This window comes from Eleutherodactylus coqui, chromosome 7 (genome assembly GCF_035609145.1).
Source record: "Eleutherodactylus coqui strain aEleCoq1 chromosome 7, aEleCoq1.hap1, whole genome shotgun sequence".
NCBI lineage: Eukaryota > Metazoa > Chordata > Amphibia > Anura > Eleutherodactylidae > Eleutherodactylus > Eleutherodactylus coqui.
In genome coordinates, this window is record NC_089843.1 from 108,730,902 (window position 1) to 108,741,311 (window position 10,410).

The 10,410-nt window shown below is 43.5% G+C and overlaps 1 long non-coding RNA gene across 1 annotated transcript; it reads right to left on the minus strand.

Annotated features, from left to right (window-relative positions):
• Nucleotides 1-6,629: 6,629 nt before the first annotated feature.
• Nucleotides 6,630-7,883, minus strand: LOC136573379 (uncharacterized). Its single transcript, XR_010785879.1, has 3 exons — nucleotides 7,836-7,883; nucleotides 7,406-7,525; nucleotides 6,630-6,772 (listed from the first exon to the last, which is right to left on the minus strand). It is a non-coding gene; the product is annotated as an uncharacterized lncRNA (long non-coding RNA).
• Nucleotides 7,884-10,410: the final 2,527 nt, after the last annotated feature.

Sequence of the window (10,410 nt, forward strand, 5' to 3'; positions counted from 1 at the left end):
AGAGTACTGAGATAGTGACAGCCATAAAGTACTCTGGTTGCTTACCTGTCTTAAAGGGGTTGTCCCGAGGCAGCAAGTGGGTCTATACACTTCTGCATGGCTATAATAATGCACTTTGTAATGTACATTGTGCATTAATTATGAGCCATACAGAAGTTATAAAAAGTTTTATACTTACCTGCTCCGTTGCTGGCGTCCTCGTCTCCATGGTGCCGACTAATTTTCGCCCTCCGATGGCCAAATTAGCCGCGCTTGCGCAGTCCGGGTCTTCTTCTTTTCTGAATGGGGCTCCGTGTAGCTCCGCCCCGTCACGTGCCGATTCCAGCCAATCAGGAGGCTGGAATCGGCAATGGACCGCACAGAAGCCCTGCGGTCCATGAAGACAGAGGATCCCGGCGGCCATCTTCAGCAGGGGAGTATGAAGACGCCGGACCGCCGGGATTCAGGTAAGCGCTGTGCGGGTGGTTTTTTTAACCCCTGCATCGGGGTTGTCTCGCGCCGAACGGGGGGGGGGTTTAAAAAAAAAAAAAACCCGTTTCGGCGCGGGACAACCCCTTTAACTATTCAGTTGGGCAGGAAATAGGCCTCTTCCAGTTTGCTGCTTGGGAAGACCGTGGCGCTGCACAAATGGACTCAATGGCTTCAAAGGAAGGCATTGGCTGAGTCAGGAAAGGTGGACAGGAAACAGAGGGCCTGCAATCTACACAATGCATGCCATGGAAGAAGGCCAAGACATTACTTTAGAGAGGATATAGTGTGAATGCACCTTCATAGTTCTAAGGATCAGTGAAAGTTCAAGCAGGCAGACCCCCACCAACCAGACATTTAACTAATATGCCAGAATTGTCTGTTATGCCAGAAGTGTGTTACTTTCAGTTGCAAGAAAAAGTAAGTGAACCTTTCAAATTACCTAGATTTCTGCATTTATTACTAGTAAAATGTATTCTGTTATCTAAGTCATAATTATAGACATAACCTAACTAAACTAATAACACGCAAAAAGTTGTACCACTCTTGTATTTTATTAAGCACATTGAGTAAACATCTAAGTGCATGGAGTGAAAGTAAGTGACCCTTTTACTTTAATAACCTGTAGATCCCCCTTTAGCAGCAAACTGTTCTATCAAATGTTTCATGTAGCTGTAAAGGAACATTTTGGACCATTTGTTCCTGTAAATGTGCTTCTATTCATCAATATTCTGGAATTCCCTGCATGCACAGTCCTCTGCAGATTATGCCACAACATCTAGATGGGGTTAAAGGAATTATGTCACCAGGTTCATGAAGTTTGACTTGTTGCTGAGCTCTGAGTCACAGAGGTGGCCCGTACCGGCTTCACCCCGCCAGGACTATGCGGACTGAAAACTAACTCCCCTTTTGTGTATAGAGAGGGAACTGTCACTCTGCATGCTGCTTCACCCCCGTGACTTGGCTCAGCTCAAAGTCAAACTTCATGAACTGGGTAACAGAATCCCTTTAAAGTCGAGACTCTGACTTGCCCATTCCAGAACAGAAATCATTTTTAAATGAATCAATTTCCAACATTCTTTAGTTGATTTACTTGTGTGTTTTGGCTCACTGCCTTGTTGCATCACACAACTGGGCAGATTTACTAATACTGTCTAATAATTAAACAGTGCAAAGTTAGACTAGTCAGCATGTAAATGTGCCAGATTTATCACAGTGTTTCTGTTGAATGTTACATCTGTTGAATTTTAACACTGTTTAGTCTTACTCTGTAACAGCTGTTAGTTGGCGTAGTTTATGGCAAAAATTGCAACAAATTTTTGGTGCACTTTTTGGCACTATGTGACATTTTTGTACACGTGCCTTTTTCTATGACGCTACATCTCTTTATTGGATGTGTCGAACAATGTATCTGAACGTGTTTAAAATGCACCATTGTGTAAAGTATGTTAGACTGTATTTGGCGCAATTTGCAACAGAAAACTGTTGAATACTTAATGGTAAATCTGCCCCAATGTCTCTACAATGTAAGCAAAGTATCCCCAAACCATGATGCTGCCTCCATCATGCTTCACAGTTGCGATGAGGATCTGGTGTTGGTGCACAGTGATCTTTTTGCTTCAAACATAGCATTATGCATTCATGCCAATTAAGTTCCACTTTTGTTTTTTCTGTCTATAGAGCATTTTCCCAGAAGCATTGTGGAACATCCAAGTGGTCTAAGGCAAACCTGAGATGGCTCAATTTTTTTTTTTTTGGACAGCTGCGGCTTCCTTTATGTTGTCCTTCTATGAACCTCAATCTTTTCACTGTTTTTCTAATAGTGGGTAGATGAACTGAGGCTTCGCAGTTTGTAGCGTCTTCTGTAAGTCTTTTTATGTTATGCTTTGGTTCTTTCGCACCTCTTTCAGGTTTGCTTCAGGAGTGATCGTAACAAGATGCTCACTCAACAGTCTTAAATTTTCTCTATTTGTAGATAATTTGTCTAACGGTTGATTGATTTACACCCAGGTCTTTAGCAAACGAAATTTATTTGCATTGTGGTATGGGTCACACTAACCAGGCATTCTTGATAAGAAAAGATTTGTCAGTAACTAGGCCTTGGGTGCTTTCATCTAATGGTAAAGCACCTGTGAAACCCATTGTTCCAATCTCATCTCCTTAATTGAAACATTCTTTTTTCAATTTTACTCAATGAGCTCAATAAATGCTGTGGATTTGGCCACGGTTTTCGTAGCTGATCTACTGCGGTATTTAACCCTTGTATATCAAGACTTAAATCTTACAGCATAAATCCAAAGTATAAATAGACATGCTGCGGATTTAGAATCCACAGCATTTTTCAACAACTCTGTGGATTTTTGCACAAAATGTCCGCACCATGTGGAGGATATTTTGGAAATCTCCTCCATATGGCTTCTACTGTAAATGCTGTGGAATTTCCACCACGTGTAAAGGCAGCCTTATGTTTTTTCTCTATGTAAGTTTCATACCTGGTTTTGGATTGCAAATACTGATGCAAAATACTGACCAAAGGGCCTATTCACAAAGGTGTATTTTCTCTCCATGTGCAGTTTGTGGAAACACTACATATTATAGCCAATTAGACTATTCAGATGGGTGTTTTTTCACACAGACCAATGATCCGTGTGAAAAAAAAAAATCACAGCATGTCCTATTCTGGTACATATGACGGACCAGAATTGGACATGCAATGTCCTCAGCCTGTGGATATTGGGCAGAACACGGAGAATCTCAGGCGCAACTCACATATGCCTGTGTATGAGCCCTAAAGGTGGTCTCATCCTTCCAGTTTGAGGGGTTTTCACACAAGTAATATGGATCCATGCAGGAACTGCATTATTAGAACCAAGGACAGAATTGGATCCTGTTTTGTGAGATCTGGAAATTCTCAATTTTTTTGAGAACTTCATGTATTAATGCTGATAAGCATCAAATATCTAGCAACTTTTTAACTTAGTAAATGCCTGAAACCATGCCACTAATATCAACCTAAATTAATCCAGTAGTTTTTGGCCAAGTCCGGAGTGGGCCTTACAATGAAGGCAAGCAGTGTATAAGGTAAGCACACACAAGCGACAAAATCACACGATTTTCTCGCAATGCTACAGCGCTACAAAGCGCATGTATGTGAAGCACATGGTTTCCAATAGGTTCCTTTATATTCGCAAATTATTTTCTCTGATTCTATGTTGCGTGAAAAAAATTGCGGCATGCTCAATATTTTAGCGGGTTTTTTTTAGCCATGCTTACCTACGGAGCGCCATTGTGTATCGCATTGCATCTCACTAGCAAACTAGCGATTTTCAGGTCATGTGATACATTTATGATTTATGAATTGGCCAGTCAATCCCGCGGCTGCATTGATTGGTTCATCCAGCACTACTCAGCCAATCAGAGCCATCGCTTCCTGGAGACGGGATTTATTAAGGACTGCAGGACGCCCAGCGGAGCTCTGGACTAGACCAAGCCTTTTAGGTAACTATTCCCTTTTATTTTAAAGGAATGCAGCTAGGGCCTATTTTAGGGGTAGGGCTTAACCTTCTCGCGATAAAATAATGCAATTTTATCGTTGGCAGCAGGGAAGCGATGAACGATTTTTCACAGGAAAAACTTGCAGGAACACAGCTGTTATATCGCAGCGATTTTATATTGCTATAGCCCATCTGAAAGAGGCCTAAAGAAAATACTTATCTTTTTTTTTGTGTCTACTCCTGTTTTATCCAAAAACACCCATTAAAACTGCCCTGCAACAACCTAGCTTAGAAAACTTTTCTCTTTGGCCACCTCATGTCTAAACTTCAAGCTATTTTCACACACAGCATAAAATTTCTGCTGTTGCAGATTTTGCTGGGAATTCAGCTGCACATTTCATTGAGATGAATGAAGTCTGTAGTGAGCATGCTGAGAACTTAAAAACATGATTTGAACCTGCAATAGATTTGTTTCACTGCATATGAATGTGGTAATACTGGTGCATTATGTCTCCACCGGATGTATGGGTGGAGACATGGGTTGGCCACTGTTAGTGACAGGGAACTCCCAGACTACGCCCCCTCAAGTACGGCAGTTACACTATCAGTGGCTGGACGGAACTTCAGTGACACCGCATGTGGCATTCTGCCGGACAGAGCAGCGGACCTCTTCAGCCCCATAGCCGAACATTTGTGGAGATAGCCGGCTGTTGCATACACAGGATGTCCGTTCCTCACGGTCGGTTACACCCTTGATCCTTCAGTCTCAGTGAGCCGGCGGGGAGAAGGTGAGGTGAGTGGCGCAATGCAGGGTGAGAGCGGTCTTTGAGCCGGCAGAAGTGCATGAGCAGACACAGCAAGGACACTAACAGCGTCGCCGGGGGTACATGGACAGACACTGTGCGGTTTGCCAGCACCGGCATTTACTGTGACAGCAGGGAGGAGAGTGATAGCAGCCCTGGCAGCAGCGGCCACAGGGGGAATGGGAGCGGAGGAGAGGTGTGAGCACAGCGGCGGGGGAACCCAAGTACAGATGCGACTCCGCCGGGAACATATGTCAGCTGCCACAGCCATGTGGGTATGAGCGTTGCATTGGGGAAGTCACAGTGAGTCCGCTGGGGACATGTGTGAGCTGCCAGGGCCATTTCAGGAGGATGCGAGAGGTGCGAGGGGCGTGCCCTGCAACTTCACTGTCAGTGACACCAGCCAACCTGCGTGGCCTGGGAGTTCCCTGTCACTAACAGCGGCTAACCCATGTCTCCACCCATACATCCAGTGGAGACATAATGCGCCAGTACCGAATGTGGTTTGTTAGAACTCCATTCACCAACATTATACTGTACTCAGCTGCTGAATTTTGGGCAGATTCCGCTACTGAAATTTTGCAACTGGTATGTGATGTATGAAACTGCCCTTACACTAAAACTAGGATGAGAACTAACGAGGGAAGAGGAGTAAATAGGCCTTTATACTTTGTACTAGTTGATATACCCATGTAGGACACTGCGATTTTATGAATAACAGTCCTGGAATATACAAAGTGGGTCACAAAAATGAGCCCAGCATCACACTGTTATGTAAGCTGTCCAAAACATAATCTGTGTTGCCCATAGCAACCAATCACAGCGCAGCTTTCATTTTACCATAACAGTATAAGAAATGAAAGCTGAGCTGTGATTTGTTGTTATTGACAACAAAAATTACAGAGAAGTCCCTGTAATTACATGGCACATATGAAATTACCCTTAAAGGGGTTCTGTCATTGATAAAAAAATGATACTTACGTATTCCTCCCCAGGCAGCCTTCTTACCAGATCTTCACCTCCCCCATCTTCTCCTGGCTCCTCCAGTCTCCCGGGTCACCTCACCTCCAGCTGGCCGGATCCTCTTCTTCCTGTTATGTAGCGTACATTGATGGCATTCTGCTTCCTGCAGGGTAATGTATGCTACATCACTAGTGACTTAGTGTTCACTGTCTAGCAGGAAATGCCGAATCCTTGGCAGTCTACTTTAGCGTGACTGCACTACACTACATGAAACATTAGTGGCGAGATATCATGCATGCGCGATAAAGCAGGTCATGTGACATCGCCGGCGTGTCATATGACACTGTCGGCGCCAAGCGCTGTACTGGGCATGTGCGCCGGCGCGTCATGTGGAACTTCGCGCAGCAAATCTGGAGGTAAGTATTGGGTCTTTGGGGGGGGGGGCGCAGTGACGGACTCCTCTGCGGTATTCTGCTTGTGGAGCCCATCACAGCTGTGTGCATAAGGCCTTATTCTGTTTTTTTTATTGGCAATATTTCAGCAAACTTGCAAAGAAAGTTTATCCTTTAACAAAAAATGGAACAAATACGGATGAACGATGAACAAATCAAAAGACAGTAAGAATCAAAAACAGATACAAGGTGAGAACAAAAATGTAACACATTGTAGAAAAAAAGGTCCATATTGTGCATCTGTATTTGATCTACTATACATTCTCATATAAGTGTAAATAAGCTCTTACTGGCTGCACACATGATAGCTGTCAGCTAAATGCTCGTTCAGCCAACATTTATGTCCCCTAACCTCCCCGAACATGTGCATGCTTATTTCAGTGGGGTGTAATTGTTCTCAGTGAGCGAAACCAAGTAATCATGTAGATATGATACCTTTTAATGGCCAACAAAAGTACATGATGTTACAGCGAGCTTTTGGGTCTTCTATAGATCCTTCATCAGTATTTCAGTGGGGAAAAATAGACGGGCTGCTGCCAGACACTTCTGCAGAGGGTTTCTTCCGTCATCTGCTGTCACGTTGAGAAGCAGTCTGCCAGTCGACATTTATATAAGGCAGTTTAAATACATTTGTATGCATGTTTAATTTACTATGTGATGCTTTTCATGTTGAGTGATGTCTCTTTTTATTCTAATTTCATATATGGAATTTAGAAAATGTGTGTAAATACTAGAATTTAGGTATTGCACTTTTTTCTTTTACAAACTAGGGTCTTTTTATTTACATTACACGTATTTTGGCCAGTAGAGGGAGCTCATTGTGCTTCCACTGTTATAGCATAGCTAACACTAGAAGTCCTTGTCCTAATGTCATGTTACTGCATATGACATGTAATTCATGTTTTAATATACTTTCATTCTTTTATGCTTTCTACATAGTATATTATTTACATACATGCATGATATAAGTGATGCATTTATTACTCCTAAGTAGAAAACATAAGGGTACGGTCCAACAATGCAATGATCCGCATGTCCATCCATGGTGGCCATGGTGCAGATTTTACCGATAATACTTGTTACCCATTCACCATCTTTTGCCCATTGACCACCTCTGGTTGGCGAGGTTTTGTCTGCACGCAGTTACCACATAGTTGGACCATATCCGAAAGCTTACAGAGTCTACTTAGTCCAAGGCTTCATATAAATCACCTGCAGTGAATACCTGTACATTGTGAGTAAGCTGCTTCTGATACTTTTCTGACTTTCCATGCCCGTAAGTGATCTGCTTTCGAAAAAGAGGAAGAAAACCTTTCTATATTGCTCTGTTTGAGAATATAAAGGCCTACAAGGAGAAGCAAAGAAAAAAGTCATTTAGTTTCAGGAGATCATTAGCAACTTTGTAGGTTGGTTTCAGTAGAGTGATGGGGTCAGAAGCCAGATTGTCGGTGGCAGAAATATGAGTTGGATGAGGGGTGGGAGGACAGTTCAAGGTGGGCGTGCTGTTCTAGGAGTTTTGATGCAAACTGGAGGAGTGAGATAGGGCAGTAGCTGGACAAAATGGAATAGTTCTTGAAGAGGTCTTCCAGGAACCAATGACATTAGTGGCAGTGGAGGAACACATTGTTTGAAAAAAAAAAATAAAAAATATTCACCTCCCGCTGCACAGTGCTTCCCCACCACTGCTAGTTGCTGGTCTGGTCTCTGCTTACCTCAGGCTGCCGCGGTCACGTGGGCTGTTTACCCACATGACTGCTGTGGCCAATAGGGGGTCTGCAGTGATGGCATAAGTGACGCCCTCTAAACCTGCATTGGGGCTTCTACATAAGAAGCCCATGTAACAGGTTTCTGGGATGTCACCAGACCAGGTCTTCTGGCCGGGTGACGTCAATTATCAGATGCAGGGGAGGCAGTGTGGTGCTATAGTGAGTTTATTGATTTTATATAGTTTTAGGCATGGGGAGCCCCAAACTATATACAATTAATAACTTGGAAAACTCCTTTAAAGGGGTTTTGTCATTTAAAAAAAAAAATCAATACTTACCTATTCCTCCCTAGGCAGTCTTCTTACTACATCTTCTCCTCCATGATTTTCTCCAGTCCCCCAGGATACCTCACCTCCAGCCGGCTGAATCCCCTTCTTCCTGTTATGGAGCGTTCTTTCTCTGCATTCTTCTTCCTGCAGGTAAGTGTAAATTACGTCACTAGTGACGTCAGGTTCACTGCCTAGGAAGGAATAGCGATCTATTTCCGAGACTGCATAAACTATTGCAAAGAGACAGCGGGCATGTGCAGTCTCAGCAATAGATCGTCACTCCCTGCTAGGCTATGAACGCTGCATCTCTAGTGACGTAGCGTACATTGCCCTGCAGGAAGGAGACTGCCGAGAATGGATGCTCCATCACCGGAAAACGAAGAAGTGGCTGGCTTGTGGTGAGGTGACCTGGAGGACTGCAGGAGACTGGAGAAGATTGGTGAGGAGAAGATGCAGTAAGCAGACTGATGGGGGAGGAATAGGTAAGTATAGAATTTTTGTTTTCTAATGACAGAATCCCTTTAAGGATGAATGTGATGGCTGCATTACTTGGAATCCTTCCAGCTCCCTAGTAGTCATAGGCACACCATGAGTCACCGTATGTTGATGTATTCTCCTCTAAAAGTGTTTTCTCATGGATTCCGTGTGAATCTGTGAGTAAAAAAACCTTTGAACCGTTGTTGCCTGAGAGGCACATATACAGTAGATACAAAATGAGCACTTAGTAGTCTATCTACAGCAAATGGGTATTATCGTAATGAAGACTGACCCCTATATAAATTACATTTGTGACCCCAATCTCATACCTCTTGACAAAGGTTACCGCATGTGCTGTTGGTGGGGAGACCTCCTTTTGTGACTGTGCCCACAATGGATATATTACTCAATACAATATTGTATAAGGTGATTCACTTGCTAGGAAGCCCAAACATTCCTCAATAACTTTGTAATTTAGTATGCTTCCCTATGATAATCGATCTGTGTTTACCTGGTATGCTGCAAAATAAGTATTAACAAAAGAAATCAAAATGAGTATATAGCCAAATAATCACTTTATTCTAGACATACATATAACACATGACACAAATAACACAAGGAGACTATATTAAAACCATGGATCCAATTAACGTGCATAGCAGGTCTTGGTACTAGTATACATAACTCAGTGCAAGTCCCAGAGACTGTGATTAGTTTTATCACATGCATATGTTAAAGAGAACACTACAAAAAACCAAAGTGTTTATGAATAGAGATGAGCGAACGTACTCGGATAGGCACTACTCGTCCGAGTAATGTGCTTTATCCGAGTACCTCCCCGCTCGTCCTGAAAGATTCGGGGAGCGCCGCTGCTGACAGGTGAGTTGCGGGGGGGAGCAGAGGAGAGCGGGCGGGAGAGAAGGAGAGAGAGATCTCCCCTCCGTTCCTCCCCGCTCTCCCCTGCAGCTCCCCGCTCCGCGGCGCTCCCCAAATCTTTCAGGACGAGCGGGGAGGTACTCGGATAAAGCACATTACTCGGACGAGTAGTGCTTTACCAAGTACGCTCGCTCATCTCTATTTATGAATGATAATAAAGGTAACTACATGTAATCAAACAGTATTAAAGCCATATGCAAGAGTAGTAGCCACCAATGGGACCAAGAAGCACCCTGGCACGTGTTCCTTTGCCTTTCCCTTAGAATATCCCTGCCACCGGCCATATTTACCTAAATACTTACTAATACTTGTATATTTTTGTATAAGTGCGAATGAAAGACTTGGTAACCCAGCAAAAGAAACTGGAAAAGCAAGAGAGGGTTCACCTGAGTCAAGTGGTCTTGTTGGTGCTAAGTCAATGGGACCAGTTGCATGTCCAGAATAATGTCCTGTATCGAAAAGGGCATATTCCAAATCACAATTCCTGGACAGGTGGCAAAGAAAATCGCTGAAGAAGCCCTCAAGTGGGCAGCACATGTGAGAGCTGGTGAGATGTTCTGGCACATGCAACAGCTGGCATATTGGCTCGATTAGACAAATCATTGAAGAAGGATGTGCAAGCTACCAGAAGTGTAATACGGCTAGAGGCCAAGAGCAAAAAGCCCTCAAAGGAACTATAAAGGCAGTAATGAGGAAAAGAAGGCCGAGGAGGAGGCTCCATAGCCGTCAGGAACCAAAGTGCAGCAGAACAGTTGCAGAGACTTCTGTGAGTCCCAGAAATA